At 34.2% G+C, this 26,526-nt stretch overlaps 1 protein-coding gene and 1 pseudogene across 1 annotated transcript in view; one reads left to right on the top strand and one right to left on the bottom strand.

Annotated features, from left to right (window-relative positions):
- The window catches only part of LOC131743825 (uncharacterized), a 338,324-nt gene that overhangs the window by 27,930 nt on the left and 283,868 nt on the right, over nt 1-26,526 (bottom strand). The gene's annotated exons all lie outside the window — the stretch shown is intronic.
- On the top strand, nt 16,330-16,960 carry LOC131743881 (calcineurin B homologous protein 3-like; annotated as a pseudogene).

Here is a 26,526-nt window from a genome sequence, read left to right as displayed (position 1 = left end):
ACAGATGAAAGTTTACAATTATTATTTTCCTTCCTCTTTGGAGAACTTCCTTTAAAGGTAATTTAAACGTTCTTTAAAGGTAGGTAGGCTGATGACAAATTCTCCTAATTTTCCTTCATCTGAGAGTATATTTATTCCTGAAGAATATTTTTGCTGGTTATAGAATTCGGGGTTGACGGTTCTTTTCTTTCAGTACTTGAAAAATGAATTACACTTCCTTCTGAATCTATACTTTCAGATCAGAAATCTGCTATCATTCAAACCAATGTTTCTGTATAGGCAATGTATCATGTCTCTTTAGCTGTATTTATGATTTTTTCTTTGACTTTAGTTTTCAGTAGTTTGATCATGATACATTTTAACACGGACATCTTTGGGTTTATTTTGTTTGGGTTTTACTCTGCATCTTTAATCTGCTGGCTTATGCATTTAACCAGATTTGGGAAATTTTCAGCCATAATTTCTTTAAATAGATTTTCAACCCCATGCTCTTTTTTCCTCTCATTTTGGGATTCTGATAATAATACTAGATTTTTTTGATATTGATCTACAGGCCATTGAAGCTCTGTTAACTAGTTTTTCTTTACTGTTCAGATTAGGTAATTTCTATTGTCTCTCAACAAGTTCATGATTCTTTCCTCTGTTGTTTCCAATCTACTATTGAGCTGGTGCAGTGAGATTTTATTTCATTTTTCATATTTGCATTTTTATAAGTTCTATATTTCCTCTTTGTATTTTAAAATATATTCCATTTTTGCTGATATTTTCTATTTTTTCACTTATTAAAAGAGTTCATAATTGCTCATGAAGCAAGTTTATGATTACCGCTTTCAAATCCTTGCCAAATAATTCCAATAGCTGAATTATATCAGTGTTGGCATCTACTGATTGTCTTTTGTCATTCAAGTAGTGATTGTTCTGGTTCTTGGAATGAAGTGTGATTTTGGATTGTATTTTGGACTTCTAGGATATGTGGTGAGATTCTGGATTCAATTTAATCTGTTTTAGTGGAGATTCACCCTGTTTAGTTGTAGCACATAGGTCTGTGTGGAGATAGAGGTTCAGATACCCACTGGGCTCTACTGACACTATCCCTGAAAACAGCAGATCATGGCATTGTACTACCTTGTTGCTGGTGGATAGGGATAGAAACTTAGCTCCCTGCTGATCCACAAAAATACTACCCTATCAGCAAAAGCAGAATGCCAGTTAGCACTGCCTCACACTGTCTTGTACTACCTCACTGCTGACAACAGGGTGGAGAACAGTGAGGATGGAGCTTCATCACTCCACTGGGTTTCATTGATACTGGGGGAGATGTGGGTGCAATGTCCTGAATAACACCAACTTACACTGCTTTATTCCACCTTGTTACTGCCTGGTAAGGTGAAAGTTCAGCTCTTTGCTTAGCCCAAACAAGAACAATCTGGTGGGATAATCAAAGCACAGTCTGTTGCTCTCTATTGGCAGTAGGGGAGAGATGTGTGGAACTTTGGCTCTGTGCTCAGCTCCCCTGACACCAAGAAGGGGGGGCAGGGGGAGTTTTTCCACTGGTATTTAGATGGAGTACAGTGAGTATTGTCAATAAGTTTACTACTCTATTAGGCTATCCTTATCCTTTTCCTTCTTCTTTGGCTAGGTAGAACAGGCTTCTCTTGGGTCTTTTTGTCTACATCTTTTGATAGTTTCAGGTTGCAGTCCCCCACGCCTCAACCTGGCTATATAGAAGGTAAAGCTAACACCCACGGAGCTCACTGTCTTTTCATTCTTCAAATCCCTTGGTCCTTACTCAGCCCATCTTTTTCTTTCCATCATTCAGAGTCTTCCTATGTTTGCTTGTTGTATTATGCTCACGTTTTTAAGTTGTATCAGGAAGGAAAATTTTTTCTCTACCCTTGTAGGTTTTTTTGACTCATTTAATAATTAAATTGATGTAATATAGATTAACAGGAGAAAAACAAACTTAAGTTCATGTATACAGGAACAATCCACAGACATGAGAGGCTCTCAGACATTCAGGCAATTGAGGCTTATATGTCATCCTGAGCTAAGGAGAATGGGGTAGAGGTCTAGGTCCTCAAAGGGAAGGAAGACAATTCACAGCAAGATGGGAAGAGCAAATGTTTGGTAAACAAGTGTTTTCCATGCCTAACAGAGAAAATCTGACACAGAGAGGACTCTGAACAGGCCCTGCCAAGCTCCTCCAGTTTATTACACATAGCCCATACTCTTTATAGTTATCTCTGGTGATAGTTTCTTGCTGGACCAGGCCCTTTTTTAAAATTATTTTAAGCAGTTAAGGAGAAGGTCAAAAATGTTTTTTTTTCTTGAATCTACTGTGTCTTGATTGCCTTTAGCTCAAAACAATCCACATGCCAACATGGCACATTTTGAGGCAGCTTATTCTGTTCTTCAGTTGATAGGAATTACAACTTGAAATTATATCTTCAAGGAATACGTGTATGTATGTGTATATCCCTACATATATTTGTTTATATATAAAACTATATATACCCATATATATCTAGCTATCCATATATATCTGGACGGATAGATAAATAGATAGATACATCCCTATATATGTAATGTATATATAGTGGCATTGTATATATTTTTATGCACTCATATAGAATGTCGGTACTTATGAGTTATATCCATAAGCATTTTTTGTTTTATTCTTTAAAAACCTTGTGTTCCTGCAAGTAGCCAACCATTAGTTGTTGTTGTTGATGCTCTGAAAAACGGATAAAGTAGAAATTTTATTTAGCAAATTTACTCTTTATTAGCGATATTCTATATTAAACTAAGTTTGTGTTAGGAATCAGCAGTGTGAGTATTAATTCTTTCATTACCACTCATGACTCTAGGCAAGTTAGAGAATTTCCCTGAGTGTCACATTTCTCATTTGGAAATAGATTTTGTGGGTATGTGATGGAATATATTATCTCTACAATCCTTTCTAGCTCACAAACTTTCTTTTTAAGTTTTTAAAACATAAACTTAAAAATTTGCATACTTATTATTTAGAGATACTAGAAACAAAATATTACTCAAATCAGTCAAAAACAAACTGCATTGTATATTTAGGAATAGGAAGAATAAGCATTTAACACTATCTCACCAAGTAAATTTTGCTTTTCTTGGAGACACTAGCATTTATAATAAATTGTTTCCTTAGTCCAGTCCTTCTATGACAGCCACAGCTGTGCCTTCTCTGAGCCCTCTCCACTCTGGTGGGTGGCCTGCTGTTTTGCTTTAGGAAGTCTCAGATATGCTCTTGCTAATACTTAAGACCTATCTCTCAAACTTGAGCCTTATCTCTCTAATGAATGCCTGTTCACCCTCAGAGCTAAGTGCCCAGGGAGAACCAAACCTCTTGATCCTTGCTTTATGAACATTTACTTACTGGATCTCAGGGTCAGAAACTCTGTGTTGTAGTCACTCTGGTATTGTACTCTCTCCAGGAATCTAGGGTTCAAACAGCCCCTGCAGCCACTAACTGCTATGGTGATAGATGGCCTCAAGCTGGTTTGACTGCTCCAGACTTCAGGTGTATGAATTCCTGTAAGTCTGGACTTGCTACTGCACTGCTCTCAAGCCGCAGTGTTCCTTCTGCTGTCTGTAGGCAGCCTACCTTTAATGAGGTGCTTTCCTAACACCCTGGCTCCCACCTTATCCAGGCGTCTTTTATGCTAGTTGAGGCAAAGCCCAGAGCGAACCACCTTATTTTTAGTGTCCTTCTATAGCACCTATTCTAGTGTCATTCCTTCTTTCAGTAAGAACAGAAAATGCAGATAAAAGCCATGCATTATACTCTTTTCTTATTATACCATGATATGCATTGATACAAGGCCGTGGTATTTTTCTCCTAATCAGGACAGACATTTACCTCCATTAGTAAGATAATCAGATGCTGTCTATTGCCCTCAGAAAGGAATCCGAATGTACAGCTTATACTAAAAGTCTTTTTAAGTCTTATGTGAGAGTAGAATTTTAAGGAATTTCAAGGAAATGGTTAGATAATAGCCCTATAGAAAGAGAGATGGTTAAACGTGATAGATTAAGATAAGAGTGGGAAAAAGAGAGAGATGAAAGTTGTTAGATCTCTACTCTAGATGTGTTAGTTTTAATATATTTTCTTCTCAATTTGACCACTAACTGAATCAGTGTTTTTGGTTTGTTCATTCTTAAAATTGGAAAAATGTTACATTTAAATATTACATTGGTGTTTCATTTGAGTTTATCTTGAGTGCAAAACTACCAATGTATACATTGCATTTAATGCCAAGCTACCACTATATATCTAATTAGTTAAACAAATTGCATACCAAAGTAAATAGTGTAGAACTGAAAAACCTAACAATTAATTCTGGTCCAGGGAAACCTCTGCCCCTTCACACGAACACAAAACAAAGCTGAGATGAAATGTAGGATAGAATGCAAAGGAAAATATAGCACTGAACATTCCTGAGACTTGAAAGAAAAATCGGAGAATAAGCCATTAACCATGAAGTCATTTACTAAAGACTAACAATGATTCAAGTCACCTAGGAGTTACCACCTAGGCATTAGGCACTATGACCACCAGTGAAAAAAATGTCAAATGTCACCAAATGTTATTCAAATGCTATAATGCTATATATGTTGGTCCTAGAGCAGTCAGGTTCAGGGAAATAGTAGAGTAGGTGCATACATGGAATAAGACTCATTTAATCTTGATTAGTATGCTCTGGGTAATGTTTCATAGGTTTTATTTAATGTTTTGTAAGCTGGTGTCATGGGTGAGATTAGTTTGGAGTTCTCTTTATTTATCTTCATTTTTTTGGAGGGGCAGAGGCCTATGTAGCTGATGGACTATATCTTTTGGACTATATCTTTTATCACTGTTTGGTGTCAATATTTTGCCGATTTCATTAAGAAAAAGTTGGAAGCTCTCTTGTTTTTTCTGTGCTTCAAAGGATTTTATATAGCTTTGGAATTAACTGTTTCTTAACAAACTGCTCTAGGAAACAGTTCACTTTTTGAGCATAGCTCTTTGACAAACCTGCTTCTTAGGTGGTATTAATCTGTTTAAATTATCTATCTTTTCTGTGATTGGTAGTGGCAGTTTACATTTTCCAGAAAAAATATGTATATATATGTATATATCATTCAAGTTTGTAAATGTGCTTACATAGAATGGAGAAAATTAGTCTCTCATGATTTAGGTAACATCCCGTATATCTGTGATTATTTCTATTATCAGTATGTATGTCATGTATTTGTGTGATATCAATTTTCCCTGTTTGGTTTAGAAAATTATTTATATTTTATATTATCTTAATTTTCCCCCCAACTAGTTCCCTTGTTTATTTATTAGCTCTATTAATGTTAATGAGGTGACTTTTGGAAAGTCTCTAGGTAACTTGAGGATGGGGTCTGGTTGCCAGGGGAACCCACTTTGTAATTAGTGGGTTGGACTTGCAATCCCATCCCACCACACCCTCACCTCTAGGGAGGGGAAAACATCTGAAAATTGAGTTCAATCACCAATGGCCGATGATTTAATCAACCATACATAGGTAATGAAGTCATCAAAAAACCCAAAAAGGATGGGGTTTTGAGAGCTTCCAGTGACTGCACGGAGATATGGGGAAAGTGGTGCACCCAGAAAGCATAGAAGCACGGTATCCTTTCACAATACCTTACCTTATGCATCTCTTTCATCTACCGGTTCCTAAGTTATATCCTTTTATAAAATAAAAGGATATAAAATGTTTCTCTAAATTCTGTGGGCCACTCTAGCAGATTAATAGAACCCAAGCAGGTGGTTGTGCGACCCTCCTACTTATAGCTGTTTGGTCAGAAGCACAGCTAGCAGCCTGGACTTGTGTTTGGCCTCCAAAGTGTGTGGGGGTGGGTGGGAGGCGGAAATCTTGTAGTACTGAACCCTTAACCTGTGCTATCTGATGCTATCTCTGGTACATAGTATCAGGATTAAGCTAATCCCTTGGTGGCCTTAAAAAAAATGCACATCAGAGCTAATAAGTACATAACAAGTTCATCATTAGAGAAATATAAATTCAAGCTACAAGATACAATTTCATATCCACTAGATCAGCTATCCAAAATAAGACTAACAACAACAAACAGTGGTGACAATGTGTACAATGTGGAAAATATCATACATTTCTGGGAGAACGTGAGATGGTCCAGTTAAATTGGAAAACAATTTAGAAGTTTCTCAAAAAGTTAAACATTAAAGTACCATAGAACCCAACACTTGTAGGTCTATAACCAAGTTATATGAAAACTCATGTCCACACAAAGACTTGCACATGAATGTCCATAGCAGCATTATTCACCATAGCCAAAAAGTGGAAACAACCTAAATGTCCATCAACTGATAAGTGAATAGACACAGTGTTGTATATCCATACAATAGAATACTACTCAGTAATAAAAAAGGAAGGAATTCCTGGCCAGGCTATGTCCTGGATTAACTTCAGAAAACATTATTCTAAGTTTAAGAAGCTAGACACAAGAGACAACATGCCATATGGTTACAAGTACATAAAATTTCCAACTAAGGAAATTATTTTTTAACATCTTTATTAAAGTATAATTGCCTTACAATGGTATGTTAGTTTCTGCTGTATAACAAAGTGAATCAACTACATATATACATATATCCTGATATCTCCTCCATCGCACCCTCCCTATTCCACCACTCTGGGTGATCACAAAGCATCCAGCTGATCTCCCTGTGCTGTGTGGCCGCTTCCCACTAGCTATTTTACATTTGGTAGGGTATATGTCTAGGCCACTCTCTCACTTCATCCCAGCTTACCATTCCCACTCCCTGTGTCCTCAAGTCCATTCTCTACATCTGGACTTATCACAGCAAAGTTTATGTCTTGCAAAAAGTACCCTACAGTCTGGGCATCTCTCCAAAGCAGCTATTCTCCATGTGGCAGCTCAGAATCTCAGGCTGCTTCAATCTTGTGGCACTTACTTCTCAACATAATGCTTCTGGTCCACTCTGCAGGGGAGGGGAACATAGAGGAGTCTACAGCAGGAATTCAATGTGCCAGCCCAGAAGTGACAGCAGTCATTTCTGTTGATATCCTTCTTGCCATAAACTAAATCTTAAGAAGGAGATAGTACTCCTGCTGGTACCAAGAAGGAGAAGTGAGAAAGATATGAGTAAGTGCTTGTAATACCTACTACATGATTTCAACTATATTGTATTATTTAATAAGTCTACTTAATATCTTTAAATATAGAGTCATTCTTATATTAATACTTTTAACACTTTGATATGATACTCAATCATAAAATGGTTACTTATTATAAAATATGAGAAAACTGGACTAATTATTGTATCTTCCAGTTTCTGTCCCCTTCCCGTCTTACTTTTATGGTTTATTTCATTGCTACACAGTCAGAGGTTATAAAATTCTTCACCGTCTTTTTTATAAAAAATTTTACCAAGAAATTTACTTCATTTATTTTTAGCTCTCTCATAAATACCAGAAGATAAATTGGACAGTTTGTGATGAAATTTAGAAAAAATTTTCCATAAAGCAAACTTATAACTCTTTTCCTTTGGCTCTGTCTTCCAATCCTCCTTCACTGTGTTGAAGAGATACCTAGTTCTTCCTGAGTTTTGGTTATGTGAGTCGTTTCCAAACTGACTGGACTCTCTGAAAACGTAGTTCCTGAGCTGGGTTTTATGGTCACTAGATCCATGACTTTTCCAACTTTGAAAATGATCTCAGCCAATTCATGTCTCACATGCTTTGTTTGTATGACAGGTAAAGCTTTGAGAAGCACAATATCCCCTACCGTGCCCTGCTGAAGAGTATCATTTTCACTGTTTTTTGAAATGCAAGGTCTCAGTTTAAATTCCATAACCTCTTCACAGACTTATTTAATATTTGTAATATATAACTTGGTATTACTCTTTTCTCTTCCAATATCAAAGTACAATTAAAACACAATGAAAATGATTAGAACCTAATTCTTTTGGAATTAGTTACCTGACTTTGTTGTCATTCTTAGTCTTATTTCCATAATTATATTGTAAGTTCTATGTGGTGGGAAGAGAAGTGACATATTTTTCTATAGCACCTAAAAATTAGTGAGGCACAATAAACAAAACTTCTTAGATTTTTTTAAAAATTAGAAACATGTTCAGTTCTGAATCATCTTCCAGAGAGAATTCCTTGGAGTTCTGGAACAATGTAGAGTAAATACAACAGACTAATCTGTACAATTTTTACCCAAATGTGGTAAATGGAGAGGGAGAATGAGATTTCAATCTTAATTAGGTTTTTTTATTTTACTATCACTATATGGAATTAGAATGGGAATTGGAATGCAAAGTTATATGTTTTGTTTTAATTAATAAACTTTATTTTCTTTTTACCCTGTTATTTCAAATGTACTCTTCAAATTGGAGACCATTTGAAATAAATTCATAGGATAAAATTGTGGGAAAGAGTTTGGTTGAATCAGAAAAATAGTGCATAAGTCAATGATAGCAAATTCTCCTTACTAAGAGAATAGAAAGTAAAAAGGCTTTCCAGGGGTCCCATTATCCATCAACATTATATCTCTCTGTATATCTATATCCAACTATCTGTCTATCTGTTTATCTATTTATCTATCCATTATATATGTATTGGCTATGCATATATGCAATACATATATATCCAAATGTAAAGAAAGAAATCCTAAAAGTAAACGGGACATATCTATTCAAGTTATCATTTAAAACCTATTGAGTATTGTTTATATACATTATTAGACTTCCTAATTTCATACATAAAGTAGTACTTCCCAACATTATACTATCAGATACATTAAAATTTATTAAGAATATTTTCCCTATTAGGTGCTAACAATATAAAACAGAATACAAAGCATTTTAAAATTTATTCAGCAATTTCCAGTGTAACTTTTGATGTTAAATAAAACTTCTGACTATTGAAATAAAGACAATGGAAAGTTTAGAAATGCAAATGAATGCAGAGATGCTGTCTATATTATTGAACACAGTCCCCCAAGCCACCTATGAAACTATAATACTAAAGCCTTAGATACATACTACTATTTATTTCAGTGATGAATGGATACCTTTTCATAAGGAAAAGAGTCATCATAGAACTTAAATTTTGATAAAATTTTATTTAAGTAAAACATACATAAAGAGAACAAATTCTATATTATCAGTGGGCAAAGAGATTTCAACACATTTTTAGAAGCTGAAAGGAGCTTCACACTCAATTCCATACATGGGTTTCAAAACATATTAGACACAGCTGGAGAAAAGATTAGTTAACTAGAAAATAATGCACTGGAAAATACTAAGAAAATTATTGACTGAAGCACAGAGAGGCAAAAAGATGGAAAATGGGATAAAAAAATTAAATAAGGGAACCAGTGAAAATGTTAAACATACATGTAAATGGAATCCTAGAAGGAAAAGAGAAACAAAAAGAACAGAAATTTTATGGCGAGAAATAATGGTTAAGAACTTGCAAAAATTGTTTGTGATGTTAGTTTACATAGTCAAGAATCTCTAAAAAATTAAAACAGGATAAATACAGAAAATAGTATTTAAGTTTAACATACTCAAAATTCTGTAAATAAATCAAATAGAAAAATATTTTTAAACAACTAAAAGAAAAAAAATTAAAGGAGCAAAACTAGGACTAAATGCTAATATGTTAACAAAATTGATGGAAAATCAAAAGCCAATGGAATAACATCAAAAAAGTTTTTTCCCACTTTCCTCCATTATGAAACAGCTTTCTATCATGCCTAAAATTTTTTAAAACTTATGAAGTTGCACAGATTAGCCCTTCAAATTGAACATATTTTCTTATTTAATTAAATTCAGTACCATGATTTAGATACTCTCACAAGAAGAACTGGATATTTTTAATCCTATTTGGTTTATAGATCTATTTTCTTTACATCTCTCATATTTTAAAGGACAAACCCACACAAATAAACTAATTTTTAAAGTTGGCATTTTAAATCATATGTTGTATTGCATCACCCCTGCATTATTTTTCTGAGCCTTTCCTCTCTAGGGAAGAATTGAGTGCTCTCTCATTTAGGTACCTGTCTAGTACATACAGTATTTCTATTTTAATATTAACTTTATTATTCTGAAACTGTTTAAACATGCTTTTCCTAATAAACTGCATGCTCTTTGAGGCCATAAACATTTCTTCTTTTGGTTATCATCTACCAAAATGCCTGGTACAAGTAAGTGCTCAATAAATGTATAGTTTATGAATAAATGAATATAATGTAAAAATATTTTACACTACTTTAAGATTCAAATTACTATGACTAATCTCCCAATCAATATTCAGTGTTCTTCCCAACATATCAGATCAAATTTCCATGGAAGGTAATGTTTTTCATTACCTACTGGATTAAAGTGTATCTAATAAGGTGAAACATGAAGAATGTCATATGAAATAAATAAATAAAATGACATGAATAGTCTAAAGAAGACATTCTATCATCTTTTCATAAGTTGCACTTGATGTACTTTAATATTGTGAGGATCTATATCATATATTAATTTCGAAGGAGGAGATATAGTAGTAGGACTGGCCTCACTTTGGGGTAAGACAATTAAAAAAAAAACCAAAAACAGATTTTCTAGTTTGCTGATTTGCCACTCCCGTTTTTCTACTTATCCAGCATGTTCCCTCTCCCAGCATACACCATCATGGAGTGAAAAAGTATTTAAATGAGAACACATTAAAAGACTACATTTGGGGCTTCCCTGGTGGCGCAGTGGTTGATGAGAGTCCGCCTGCTGATGCAGGGGACACGGGTTCGTGCCCTTGTCAGGGAAGATCCCACATGCCGCGGAGCGGCTGGGCCCGCGAGCCATGGCTGCTGATCCTGCGCGCGCGGAGCCTGTGCCCCGCAAAGGGAAAGGCCACAACAGTGAGAGGTCCGTGTACCGCAAAAAATATAAAAAAGACTACATTTATTAAAGCTAAGTTCTCAGCATCTACTATCAGATCCATTCCTACAGTTTGGAAACAGAAGGGACTGAAGAAATAAAGTCTGCTCCTTACATTATCAGAACCATAGTACATCCCACTTACATACGTGGCATTTATTTCTGGCCTTAAGTCTTGTTGATATTCACTCCTAGAGGTCTTCTGCAGTTCCCAGGAGGGCTGCTGTGAAGAGTAATGGCCTCTTCTAGCAGTGGTTCTCTCATCATCAGCACCTATCAAAGGATCCCAGTTGTCTCCTGATTTTTTCAGCTGTTCCTAAATATCTGATGTAAAAGAAAGCTCAGGGCCATACACAAACAGCCATGTAGACAGAGCACTCATATTAGCTTCCCTGAGGAAAGTTAAAGTGGGAATTTTATGCAGTTGGACAACTTTTTGGAGAAACTTAGAGTTGTGTTAGAATATTAAACTGTAAGACACTACAATGCCACACTCTAAATCTCTGCCACTTTCTTCTGTACTATGAAGCAGGAAATAGTTACCTAGTTTTTCCTGACTTACAGTAAGCGTAGATAATTCATGGCTGAAACATCTAAGGGGTGTGGTCTGTTTTATAACTATATGACCTTGGGCCTCACTTCCCAAGGAAAGGGAATAATATTTTACCAGATAAAATTGCCATAAAATAAAATGAAGTAGCCCATTAAAGTGCTGAAAACATTTATAACAAATAGCAAGCCCTCAATAAATGTTACCTATTATATATAAAACACAAAAGATCAATACATATTCATAAGTAAAGGAATGAAGTTTTCTGTCAACATATGCTTTTTCTCTAAGAGAAAATGTACAAAAAAACGCTGCAACTTACATGCATGATTTTATCTCAGTATCACATTATGGTCTTAAACTTTTAAAAAATGTATATGACATAAAGAATATATCAAGATTACTTGCAAATAAATGGCATTCTAAAGTTAACAAATGACTAAATTAATTAAAATAATTTTTGTCAACAGATGGTCTTAGAAGAAATATGTCACCTGAAACACAAAGATAAGGAGTTGAACAGATAGTTGAATATTGCTTGAGTTTAAAAAAGTACATTTACCCCTCTTATGTAAATGTCTACAATCCTAAGGGAAACACGTGTAGTTTTTTAACGTGTAGATAAGGGCTTCCCTGGTGGCACAGTGGTTGAGAATCCGCCTGCCGATGCAGGGGACACGGGTTCGTGCCCTGGTCTGGGAAGATCCCACATGCCGCAGAGCAGCGTCTGGAGCCTGTGCTCCACAATGGGAGAGGCCCACAACAGTGAGAGACCACACACACAAAAAAAATAATAATAAAGTGTAGGTAATCATTTGAGTAATTCTCTTTTTAGTTTTTTTTTTTTTTCATGCAGCCCCAAAGGGGCAAGAAGAGACTTTAATTCGAGGAAGGGGGATTCACCAGATTAAGAAAAGGTGCAGGGAGTGGTGGAGCAGCATAGAAAAAGCAGGCTGGAGGGCCCCAGCCAGGAATGTGTGGAGGACTCACCTTTCCACCTCCAGGAGCTCAGGTACTGCACTGACAGATTAGAGGAAACAGTGCCCCCCCCCCCTGCGAACTCGGAGGGTAAGACGTGGCCCCCGTGGCCAGAGCTTGCAAGGCTTTTGGGCTCTGGCTCCTAGATGTGGCTGGTGACCACTGTTTAGCCCTTGTCCCCAACCAGTGCTGGGTGGCCATCTTTAGGCAGAGCTCAGGAAGTTGGCAGAAGATCTCCAGTGCTTCTGTTGAGCCCAAGAAGGAAGAGGGCAAGAGAGAAGATCTAGAGTCTGAGACCTCCCTCCTTCTCCACTAGAAAATCCCCAGAAATTCCCTCCTGGGACTTCCCAAATCCATGTCCCCTGAAGTCAGCCTCTGGACTCTGATGGCTGTGGGTTTGCTTGAAGCTGTTAAAGATTATCAGTCCTTTCATGCACAGACAGAAAAGAAACATATCGCATGCCTAGTTCGTCCATCTAAGAGTCGTTCAGTACCAATTATCTGGTCTGAGAATAATTGTTAATGGATTGTTTGGGACTGTTTAGTTACTCTATCCCAATCCAAGCAGAGACTAAATAATATGTCTAAATTTGCAAAGATAAGACATTGTAGAGCCTAGATATGAAAGAGATGGTCTAGTTGGAGAATCAGTGCTCTAAGATTCTACACTATTTTTTTGCTCTCAGGAGATGGGGCCTAACCATGCTGCCACAAAATATTAAAATATTAAAAGGAGAGTGGACGCAAAATGATTTATTAACACAAAGGTATGGACGTCTCATTTCTTAGGGAGAACAGTATATATAAATAAAAATTTTTTAAATTCTAATTCCAAAATAGTGTTTCTTAGATTTTCCTTTTAAGCATGAATTATTCCAAAGTTTCAATATAGGACTATTTTTCTGCTTCATTTGTAACCTGCTTCTATTTCTTATATTTATGTGAAATGTATTATTACAGAAATTATCAAGTAAATTTCTGATCAATATTTGTGGTTATAAGCTGCTTCTTTAATTTTTACCTTCATAAAATCTGTGTTGTGTCAAAAAATTTGGGATCCTGATTTAGTTTATCAGCTGACAACTGTCAACTGAATGTAGCTAACCTGACAAATGGGGCATCATTGACATTGGTTTAGTGTCGCATCTTTCCTGTTAGTATTTCAAGGGAAAATGGTGAACTTACCTATATTGAATAGCTATCATATATCTCTGCTTTCAAATAATTTATGGCTTTGATCTCTGAAATACTTAGCAGAAATAATGACTTAACATAATCTGAAAAAGAGACTGTTATGTGTTCCCATTCTTCAGTATTCTGCATGGGAAAGTTTTTATTGGTTTGTTTTTGGCATTTGGTTTGTTCTTTGCTTGTTTGTTTTTGATCTATAGAGACCTCAAGGACCATCTGTTGAAGATGGCAGCCCCCCAAAATTAAATAAGCCCAAATCTCCAAGTCTCCATCTCTGCTTGAAGGAAAGCTTTAGGCAAGGAACATCTCCATTGGACTTTCCATGACAGAGAAATAAATTTGTGTTGTGATAAGCTACTGAAATTTGGGGTTTGTTTGTTGCCCCATTACACGATCCCCCAAATTTTGTATTGAGATATAATTCATGTATAGTATTTTATTAGTTTCAAGTGTACGAGTAAAAATTTGATATTCGCACATATTGTGAAATGATTGTCCCAATAAGTCTAGTTGAAATCCATCACTGTACATAGTTAGAGAATTTTTTCTTGTGATGAGAACAACTCTCCTAGGAACTTTCAAATATACAGTACAGTATTATTAGCTGTCATCACTATGCTGTACATTATATCCACAGGACTTATTGATTTTATAACTGGAAGTTTGTACATTTTGACCACCTTCAACCATTTTGCTTACTCTCCACCCTCTACCTCTGGTGACCACCAATATGTTCTCTATATCTGTGAGTTCAGTTTTATTTTTTATTTTGGTATGTTTGTTTCAGATTTCATTTGGAAGTGAGGTCATACGGTATTTGTCTTTCTCTGACTAAATTTACTTAGCATAATGCCCTCAAGGTCGATCCACATTGTCACAAATGGCAAGATTTCTTTCTCTTTTTTATTACTGAATTATACACGCACATATATATACACACATACACATATATAAATATGCCACAGTTTCTTTATTCATCCATTGATAGACACCTAGGCTGCTTCCATGTCTTGGCCATTGTGAATAACCCTGCTATGAATACTGAGGTGCATGCATCTTTTTGAATTAACGTTTTTGTTTCCTTCAGATAAGTACCAGAAGTGGAATTGTTGGATTATAAGACACTTTTATTTTTAAATTTTTAAGAACCTACATATTGTTTTCCATAGTGACTGAACCAATTTACATTTTCTCCAGCAGTTCATAATGGTTTCCTTTTCTCCACATTCTTGCCAACACTTGTTATTTCTTGTCTTTTTGATAATAGTCATCCTAACAGGTGTGAGGTGTATCTCAATGTGGTTTTGATTTGTATTTCCCTGATAAGTAGTGATACTGAGCACATTTTCATGTACCTATTAGCCATATATCTGTATGTCTTATTTGGAAAAATGTTTATTCAGATCCTCTGCCCATTTTTAAATCAGATTGTCTTTTGGTGTTTTGTTTTTCTTTTGATATTAAGTTGTATGAGTTCTTTATGTATTTTGAATATTAATCTCTTATCAGATAGATGATTTGTAAATATTTTCTCACATTTGGTAGGTTGCTTTTCTTTTTGATGGTTTCCTTTGCTGTGCAGAAGCTTTCTCATTTGATATAGTCCCACTTGCTTATTCACTTGTTTATTTTTCCTTTTGTTTCCTTTGCTTTTGGTGTCAATGTCAAAAAAAAAAAAATCATTCCAAGACTCATGTCAAGGAGCTTACCACTGATGTTTTCTTCTAGAAGGTTTATGGTTTCAGGTCTTATGTGCAAGTCTTTAATCCATTTTCAGGTAATTTGTATATATAATGTAAAATAGGGGTTATGTTTTATTCTTTTGTGTGTGGCTTTCCAGTTTTCCCAACACCTTTTATTGAAGAGACTTTTTTTTCACAATTGCATGTTCTTGGCTCCATTGCTATATATTATTTAACCATATATGAGTGGATTTATTTCTATGCTCCTCTTGTTTTCCATTAATCTATGTGTCTGTTTTTATGCTAATACCATACTGTTTTGATTACTATAGCTTTGTAGTATAGTTTGAAATCAGGAAGTGTGATGCCTCTAGCTTTGTTCTTTCTCAAGATTGCTTTGGCTTTTGGAGTCTTTTGTGCATTGAGTAGTATGGTCATTTTAACAATAATAATTCTCTAGTTTCTTTCATCAATGTCTCAATGTCTTATAATTTTCATTGTGCAGGTCTATCATTTCCTCCAATAAATATATACCTAGTTTCTTTTTTTTTTTTTTTTTTGGTAGAGTTGTAAATGAGATTGTTTTATTAATTTCTCTTTCTGATTGTCTTGTTGTTGTTATTGTGTAGAAACACAACAGCTTTTTAATGTTGATTTTGTATCCTACAACTTTACTCGATTTGTTTATGAGTTCTAACAGATTTTTGGTGGACTCTTCAGGGTTTTTGATACATAATATTATGTTATCTGCAAATAGTGACAGTTTTACTTCTTTCTTTCCTATTTAGATGATTTTTTTTTTCTTTACCCAAGCTGCTTGACCTGTGGCTCAGACCCATCCCTGGCATCCTCACCCATGTTGGACCCAAGGCCTAACCAGATGCTGCAGAGCCAATGCCAGTCCCAGCCCTGTGAGAAAGCCATTTCCCACAGTCCATGCCAGGAGCACCATGGGCACTTCTCTCCTCAAATCTGAGGATGTGTGGGAACTTTTGGACAAGACAGGCTTCTCAGCAGACTAGATCCAGTAGCTCCAGTGGACGTTTAAGAAGCTGAGTGGAGATCAGCCCACCATTCCTAAGAAGAACTTCAACAAAGTACCAGGTCTGGAACTCAACTAAATATGATCCAAATAGCCATCTGACTTCTTTGACAATATGAACATGTGCAAGGGGCTCAGTGGCCTGGCCCAGGAGATTAATTTGAGAGCTTCCTGATTACCATGTCTTACTTCCAACCCATGGAAGAGGAGCAGGTGCAGGTGCACTGAAAAGAAGCTAAGAGTTTTGTTCTGTGTGTATGACTCAGACAGGGAATGATGCATCAGGCTGGAAGATTATCAAAATGTGATTGAGGAGCTTCTCTCCAGAAACCCTCACACTGAGAATGATTCCACTCACTCCTATGCAGAAGGGGAGATGATGGAGTCAACCAGAATCTGCTTGGGGCAGGTAGAGCCTGATCAGGTGTCTGAAAATATCACCTTTGATGACACCTTGAAGCTCTGGCTGTGGGGTAGACAGCAAGACCAACATGTACGTCTCCTTCCTTATCATGGAAACCATCACCTTTTGTCACTGACCCACTGCCTACCCCCTGAAGAAACCACACTTGCAATGGGGCAGCCTCCCTGGGTGGCCAGGAGTAGCTGGCATCTTTTTGCTACAGCTCTTGTAAGATTTGTTGTTGATATGTTCTTATTATATATACATATTGGATATGCATGTTGGCTATGGAGGGGGTGACAAGAGAAAGACAGATAATTTGCCTTTTAGTTTAGAGGATGCTGGGCCATGATAAGCCAAATTCAGACCTAACCAGTAGGACTGTACATTTTCCTAGACTTTGAGTAGGATACAGTAACTGGATGGAGCATTGAGGTTGATTCCCTGAAAAAAAGGCAAGTACATTCAGATGCATGAGAAGGAGGTAACAAATGGATATTTAAGAGAAGAAAAGTGTAGACTATAGCAGTATTTACTATAGGTTCCCTAATATAGTTTTTCTTCTATATTAATAGAATTTTTAGTTGAGCACTTGGCTCCCCATGGAAAGACTACATTTCTCCAGATTACTGCAGCTGAGTGTGGTCATGTGTCTAATTCTGTTCCATAGTATAGGAGCAAAAGTTACATGTACAATTTCTAGTCAGAACCTTTAACACAAATAACCATGTCTTTATATTTCTTCCTTCTGTAGCTGGAATGAGGACAAAATGGCAGCAACAGGGATAAGCATTTCAAACCAGAAGACGAAAGCTAGGTATTGAGGGTGACTAGCATCAAGGTAGACCAATCCTGGGTCCCTGATGACTTTATGGAGGAAAGCCTTGAGCATAGAGGATCTTTTACAAGAAAGAGAATTAAATGAGATATAATCTTTCATAGAGTTAACCTCTTGTGAATTATGACCATCTGTTTCAATGGCAAAACCCACATCATAAATAATGCTATCAGATTTTGCAAATTAAATTGGTTTACTATGTGGCAGGTAAATTATTTACAAATTATATCTATGATAAAGAAAAAAAAAAATGCCTTCAGATAGATGGGCAAGAAGAAATGTCCCCAAAGAAAACACAATCAGTCTGGCTTCAAAACCAGATGATTATGGGGTATATTCTCCAAGTTGTTTTGTTCAAAGAATGATTCAAAAATTTTATAACCAGTAAAATTGTTGTTTGTATATGAAAGAAACTAAAAAACATTCTCATCTAAGAAAGGACTAGAAAACATGTTACTCACATTACTACACCAAGTTTTTTAATTAAAAATATACTTACTGTTATGTGAATATGATTTGTGTCACCCTGAAAATTCATATGTTGAAGTCCTAAACCACAGTGCCTCAGAATGTTTAGGAAAATGGGATCATTACTGATGTAGTTAGTTAAGATGAGGTCATCCTGGGCGGTGTAAGCTCCTAATCCAATATGAATAGTGTCTTTATAAAAAGGGGATGTTTGGATACACACACACACACACACACACACACACACACACACACACACACACACGGCGGGAAGAACATCATGTGAAGATGAGGGCAGAGATTTGAGAAATACAGCAGGAGCCCAGGAACACCAGACTGCCAGGTGAGATAGAGACATAAAACACATCCTTAATAGTTCTTAGAAGGAACCAACCCTGCCAATATCTTAATCTCAAACTCCTAGCCTCCAGAAATGTAAGACAATACATTACTGTTGTTTAAGACACCCAGTCTGTGGTACTTTGTGACAGCAATCCTGACAAACTAATACATTTAATCAATTAGATAGTAAAAAAAAGTAAAGAACTAATGAATGGAAAATCCATCATATAAAAGGACTAATTATGAATACTAAAACCAGTTAAACATGGAAATACTATTTAAACAATTGTGAATAAGATTACAAAATAGAATGCAAATATCAAAATGTTATCTTGAAAGAGAATAAGACAAAACATGCATGTGTGCATGTGAATGATAGATCAATTACCTTTATCAACTCCAATTTCCTTTGAAATGTTTCCCCCTAGCTGAGAAATCTTCCTCCATAAGTACATAAATATAAAAATGTAAATATTTCTTTCACAAAACATGAGTATATCAGTACACAAAACTGAAACAGCATTTACTCAGTAATAAAGCTCGTGGTCACTGGAAATGCACCTTGAGTTTAAAAAAAACTGAAAAGTTAATAAGTTGGACATGTGACCTTTATGATTTTTGACTCTATATCAGAACTTTAAAAGTAAAGGCTTAAATTTTAAATGTTGATCTTTGAAATTATTTTTAAAGGGTAATGTATAACTGAATGTACAACTATTTTATTCATGCTTGATTTATACAGCAGATTTAATATTTATTCAGCAAAGCTTTACATATAATAAGAGTATACATGATGCTTTAAAAAGCTTACTAAATACCACTTAAATTGAAAAAAGTGTGTTGGGATTCAGTTCCAATATTTAGCTCATTCCACATTATGGTTTTTTCCACCTAAAATAGCCTTTATTTGAACTGAAAAAAATTTTATAAACTTTATACAAATATTTTATTTTATGTATGTATTGATAATAAAAAATTAAAACATGGAGGTTACATTATTTCCTCTCACCTTTTTCATGAAGCAACATATTTTTTTTTTTGGCCAGTTTTTGCTTCAACTCTGAGTTTCATTTCTTTGATATTCTTTCAAATGTAAGTAGATTCTTCTGGCAGTTCCTAGTGACAGAGTAACTTATTTCTGCAGTAGCAATATTTTGTTATTCTACTAAGCTCATGCAGTAACCTGAAACTGTTCAACTGAGTCTACTCTAAATATAAGTACCGCATAACTTTCAACTTCTTATAAGCCTGAAAAGTTCAGAATTTTTTTCCTTTCGTGGCCACTCAGGAATTCTCAAAACCCGAAACTTACAATCACTTTATACTTTAAACAAAAAGCTTGGCAGGGTTTTCATAATGTTGGTAAAACAAAAATTTTAAATATAGTCTCTGCAAGTTTTGCTCAAGACCAGATGACCGCATTAAACAATTTTTTAAAAAAGTTTTAGTTAACGAATCATCATTGTTACTTCCGAAAGGGTCATATAACTTCAGTTAATAAAACACTTACTGTGCTTATGTGAATGTTAATTTTCTAAAGATTTGTTACCACGCAAGGTAAAATTTATTTGGGAACTTTTATGAAATAACCAAGTCATATCTTTGTCCTTATGTTGATCATTCTTATTTAATGAACATAATAAAAAGCCATATTTTAAGGATTGTTAAATTTTAAGTGGGGAATTTACTGTCTGTATGGAGGGGAGAGAGCTTGTTTTTAAAGGAAGGCTTTTATTTTTGAGTGATTTTCTTTTTTTCTTTTTTAAAAGAGATATCTTTATTTTGCCACAATAGGAAAAATTGAATTTTCCAGGGAGAACACCACTCCATTATGTATTTCATTACTCCATTCTGTGGTTACAGGAGGTACTTGTTTGAATTGCAGCATTATTACCCTAATTTTTAACTTTCTTATTAATGTGTATGATGTTGACTGGGTCAGTGGTCAGGGTTAATATCCCCATTTCACTGAAAGAAAACTGAGAGACAGGATACTCATATTCTGGCTGTTAATAAGAATTAAATGTTATTTTTCATATTTGTGTCACTACAATTTGATCACTTTGAATCATTCTATTTTACTTTAGTTATAGTTGACTTGTTAATAACTTTAATTCCATTTATGTACTAAAGGCTAGACTTACATTTCCCAGAATGAAGAACCATTTAGAGCCTTTCAAAGCATAACTATCTGATTTAGAATCATTAACTATTTGCTTTTAGATAAAAGAAAAAAAAAAGAATTGTCTAATTTAAAACTCATATTTCTACTGTTTTGTGTCTCTAAGTTCTCCAAATAAGAATGATCACAGCAACAGCAGAGAAATATGTGTATCATACAGAAATAAAGAATAAGCTATTAATGAGTGAAAGGAAAAGAAATCCATATGCATGAACATGATTTTTTTCCCCTGTAGTCTGATGGGACATGACCATTGGCAATAATTTAATGTATAAGTTTTCATTCTTTTGTTTCCTACAAAAACAAAAAATGAGAAATTTCTTATGAGTTTATTGGACTTGTACAAACTAGAGTTAATTTTACATGTTCATAACTAATAACCTTATTTAAAAGTTTAAAATTCAATTGATTTAGCATGTCCATTTTAAATCTTATTTCTAGTATTAAAATAGATGCATATTCATCTATAAATGTACATGAACCTGATCCTTATATATTGCAATGCATTTTCTAGATCCTTTGGCATGCCCATGTAAATACAAAGGCCCAAATGAACTTAAATTAATAGAAAATTTCAAAAAATCACCATTTTTAAGGTAAATTTTTCCCTGTATATTTTCACATCTTCAGTGATTATTTCCTCATATTGTTTTATAATCTTGAACATTTTGTGAGAGAAGACTGCTATTAAGAATTCATCTGTTCTTAATTTACTCCTTACCTAAAGCCACAGCACAATGTTCTATTTGTAATATCAAGGCAGTTGGTTGATGTAAAAAAGGACTGATATTAATTACAGAAAATTGTCATCAAATGGAAAAGAAAAATGAAGAGTCTTATGGAGGCTTAATCCTGATTACAGCTTCAAATTGCACTCTCCATTAACACAATTGACACTCCCAGCTAGCAAATTTTATAGAGAAACAAGTAACCAGATATTTTCTATGGAAGATCTTCTTTCATTTTTTATGCTTTTTAATTTCTGCCAATGTAGCAATTGTTAACTTTTAAAGTCTGGTGCAAAACTTCATTTCAAAAGTATAAAGAGAAAAAAACCTACCTAATTATTAACATTTTTCATTTTTTTTACTTTGCATGTGTCCAGTGGTTGTAAAACAGCAGCTACACAAATCCACTGACACAAATATTTTAAATATAAATTTCAACATGAAAAGATGGTATTAGCCAATGTAAATAGTCACTAGATATACACATTTTAACCATGTGAATTGGATTAACTTCAAAGGATCAGAATGACGTTTGGTAAATAATCACTTCCAGTACATTAGTGCACTGGAACCTTCGTATTTCGGGAAGAGATAATTCACCCCATTTTGGTGAGCAATTTTCTCACTATAGAGTTAAATTACTGTACAATCAGATCCAGTACCTTATATCCATGGGACACCTGGTTTGAGAAATTAAAGGTATTTCAAAAACATTATTTCTGCTACCTCCACAACACTATCTGCTGCATTAGCCACTAGTCCACTCCATCATCTATTCATCAATTCCCTAAGTTTATTAACTTACCTGCCAGGGCAAACTAGGATATGAGTTTTCACAAACTAAGTAGAGGAATGCAATCCTTATACAGTATCACACAGTATCAGCACGTCTATTTTTCCTTATATTCTGAGCTCTCTGCAGACAACAGATAAGAAAATACAACTATAATATTGACGCTAAGGACAATGAACGTTTTAAAAGTTTTTATTTCACCAATAAAAAAGGGAAAAAAGTGTGATAATTTAAAAATAGCTGTTTTACCCTCTAAGAACATCAGGTAGTTAACTTTTCATATTAAATATTGAGTTTCACCTTAAAACCTTTGAGATTCAATCTCTACTCAATAGCTTCAAGGTGTTCACCTATAATTTCAATGTCACCATTTCCAACTGAGAATATGATCAAGCATGAATCAAGGAGAAAGCTTAAGTTAGAGAAAATTACATTCAAATACTAGGGTTTTTTTGCATTCTACTTCTAGACCAACAGTTTTTTCCACAGTCACTGGGGTCCTAATGATTTTCTTCATATATGACTTTCTGGGATGGAAGATGATATACCTTTTACTGAGATATAATTTACATATCATAAAATTGATCTATTTCAAATGTACCATTCATTGAATTTTATTATACTTATACAATTGTACAACTATACCACAATCTAATTTTGGAACATACCCATCATCCTAAAAGGAAACTTTGTACTCATTTGCAGCCACATCTCATTCCTACACCCAGTACTGGGCAAACAATAATCTATTTAGTCTCTGTAGATTTGCCTTTTCTGGATATTTCACATGAATGGAATCATATAATATGTGTTCTTTCATGACTGGCTTCTTTCACTCAGCATAATGTTTATTAGGTTCATGCATGTTGAAATGTGTATCCGCATTTTATTCATTTTCATTTGTGCCTATGTTTTTTAACATGATTTAAATACTTTGTTTCTAGAAATAGTTGTACAGAGATATGTGTTTGATTTTTTTTTACCTCTTGGGCTATTTTCTGTTAGAACTATTGACCTAAGATAAAACATATTTCTCATAACTTTAAAAAATAAGCATAGGAAATATTATCTGAACAAAGAAAGAAAAATTTAAATCAAGTAAAAGAATGTTATAAAGCAGGAAGTGGAGGATAGTGGTTGATTGCTTTAAATTTCATTTTAAATAATTATTTTTATGAATGCCTTCCAAGATTAATTGTATTTCCTAGTTGCTGATTGTGTCTTTTATGGACTGGTTCTTATTTATACCTTCAATAGCAAAGTTTAATCTGTTCCTTTTTATTTAAAAGTTGAGTGTCTTCAGCCTCTCATACAAAATAATTGTGTGATCTGAAAGAATATATAGTGTTACCAGGACACGTATTTGAAACATGTACAGATCTGAAGCAGCTTTGCAGATCTCAAAAGGGATGGATTTATTTTAAAAATATATAAATATTTATAGATTGAAAAAATTAAGTTTATGAAATATACTTAAAGGGGTTATGATGACTAAAGAAGATTGGTATTCTAGCTCCTGGAAGGAATTATGGGAAGAGTGAGTGAATTCCCTGTTAGTTCAAAATCTTTATAGGCATATTCTACATAAGGAATAAAAACATTATAAATAAAACATTTAATTGTACTAACTGAATTTGAGATGGACCTGTGGAAAGGGGGTGAAATAAAGACTGTAAGAGCTTCACATATTTGTGAAAAAGTTCTAGTACAGGTATCGATAGAATATAAAAATGAAGACTTTATGGAAAAGCAGGGAGAATTTTTGGATGGAAAAATGTATAATTTAAGATTGTTATGGTATAAATATGCATATTGAATTTGTTAAATAAAATAAGTAGAAATGAGCCTTAAAAGGTTTAGATTACCTGTAAGACTCTTGTTTTCTTTAAATGGCGTCAATGATTGGTACAAATTTAGGAGAGGATGTGTAGAATTTGAATCCTGTAGATTTTGAATAGATTATGTAAAATATGCAGTGGTAAATATTTCAATATTAAAAAGAACTTTGAAAACAATTTGTAGGGTGAAAGCCCTGTATTACTTTCCCATATAATTGCAGTATATACTTTTAAAATACTGTTCAAATATTTAAACTTGACTATCTTACCTATCCATCTAGGTGGCATTGGATTTTAAAAGTTTCATGATAATAAGTTCATTCCATTTTTTCTGCCAATTATATAATTCTAATACATCCATAAAGGGCTAAAAATAATATCTGAAGTCATTTTAGTACAGAATTTCTACATCTTTCCTATTATAAAAAATGAGTTTGTATTCCCAGTATTTGCTTAGTCCAACAAATTATTTGAGCACCTATTCTGTGCCTGATACCATGCCAGATACCATATTTACTTTGAGAAAGAATAGGAAGGACTTTCCCTGAGGGGAAATATAGTGTAGTATCTAATTTAAGACACAGCTTCTAGAGAGAGATTTTCTGGTTTCAAATTCTAAGTCTGCTACCCCTTAGTTGATACCTTTATACTATTTACTTAACAATTCCAAGCTTCAGTTTCCACAGTCATGAAGAGATATTTTCTTCTTATTATGGTTGTTGTATGAATTTAAAGAACACACAATAAGTAGCATATTGTCTGACATATACAAAAACCACAGCAATGCATAGAAAAAGCTCCCACTTATTCACTAATGATGGCTCTTAGTCTAACCAAATCTGATATTATTATTCATTCTAAAAGAAATTTGAAACAGAGAGCATGACATCCATTGTCTTTGTAAAGATTCAGCTGACAACTTGTAATATAAAGCTTCTTCATAATAAATAGGTCAAGTTTATTTGAATGCAACAGTTCAGATATAGGTACTACAATCAACAGAAACTATCAATAAATCAGTGAAGACTTAGAGCAAAATATGTTGAGTATCACTACAAACTTTGTCTTTGAGGATATGAAGAAAAAAAACCTCAAAAGAACAGGTCATCTTAAGACACTGTGTTTTTCAAAACTTGAATTACTCACTATTCATTTATTTATTAATTCAATGCATATCTATTTACTGTCTACTATGCAATAGGTATTCTCTCAGGCATTGAGTATACAAAGGAGAATATGTAGAAAATAAGGGAGTACAAATTTTTTGGTAATAGTAGGTTTAGCTGGAGATTACTTTGCAAAATAATTTTTATTTCCCTCAGAATTTACTTTTAATTCCTTGTAAGACATGATTCTTTTCAATGATATATGAATTAGAGTATGCAGAAAGGGTGCTACTAAACTAAACAACTTTATGTTTACAATTATATATTAGACAATACATAAATTCATTGTTTTCTATGTATTGCAAATATTCTGTACATACACATAATTGTCCTCTCCAAATGAGTGCAGAAATGCTAGGTATACTCTATTATTACAACTGAGTCTAGCTTTATGTCTATCAACAACTCCATACATTTCATAGGGAATAAAGTAATGAACTTTTAAGTAAGACTATCATGGATATTAAATATCATCCTGAATATAAACTAAACACATCCAGAGACTTTATATCAGTGAGTGGCTGAGATATTTTGAAAAAATAATTACTTTGAACAGTATCTCATTTGTACTCTGAATATAGGTAACTTATTTAAGAAGTTTTGGCCCAGAAGCTTGTAATATATCAACATTTGTAATATATCAACATTTAGAGGAATTCACGAAAATATGTACAAAGGCACAAAGAAGAGGAAAAAGAGATAGATCCCATATCCCTAGCAATGTATTTGACTACTCAGGAAGGGAAAAGAGGGAATAAAGAAGAAAGCTGACCATTAATACCCACTGTGTGGGAAACAGATGAAGAATAAAGTTTGTAGAGTTAAAACTTACATAGGTTCATTAAAGTTCACATATGTCATGCTAACAATTTTCAACATCATCGTACTCAAAATGGTTGACATTTTTTGACATTCTTCAGAATGAAAGTGACATGATCACACTTGAGTCTATTAAGCACTTTCTTAATTGTAAGGCAGAAGAATCCGTGGGGCGCAATACTGAGAATGAGGAAACATTGAGACTTGTAAAATAAAGTGATCCATATTCAAAACAAAATTAGGTCATAACTTTAGCAAAACTATTGTGCCATTTGCCATTTTAAGTTATCTGGATAAAAATAATTATGTGGGTAATATAAAAATATATCTGTCAGATATCACTGAGACATAGTCTCCTCTATTTGGAAAAGAAAATTATGAGTAAAAAAGTTAAATTTTGTTTACTCCTAGCAGTATTTCTCTGAGCTTCAAAAGGTTAATGTGCACTATAAATTTGCAAGAGGGAGATATAGAATAACATTTTCCAAATTTATTTGACTAATGAAACTTCTCCCTCCTCTAAGAATC

Source organism: Kogia breviceps, chromosome 17 (genome assembly GCF_026419965.1).
Source record: "Kogia breviceps isolate mKogBre1 chromosome 17, mKogBre1 haplotype 1, whole genome shotgun sequence".
NCBI lineage: Eukaryota > Metazoa > Chordata > Mammalia > Artiodactyla > Physeteridae > Kogia > Kogia breviceps.
The sequence above is the reverse complement of the archived record's forward strand: the minus strand, read 5'-3'. Positions and strand labels throughout refer to the sequence as shown.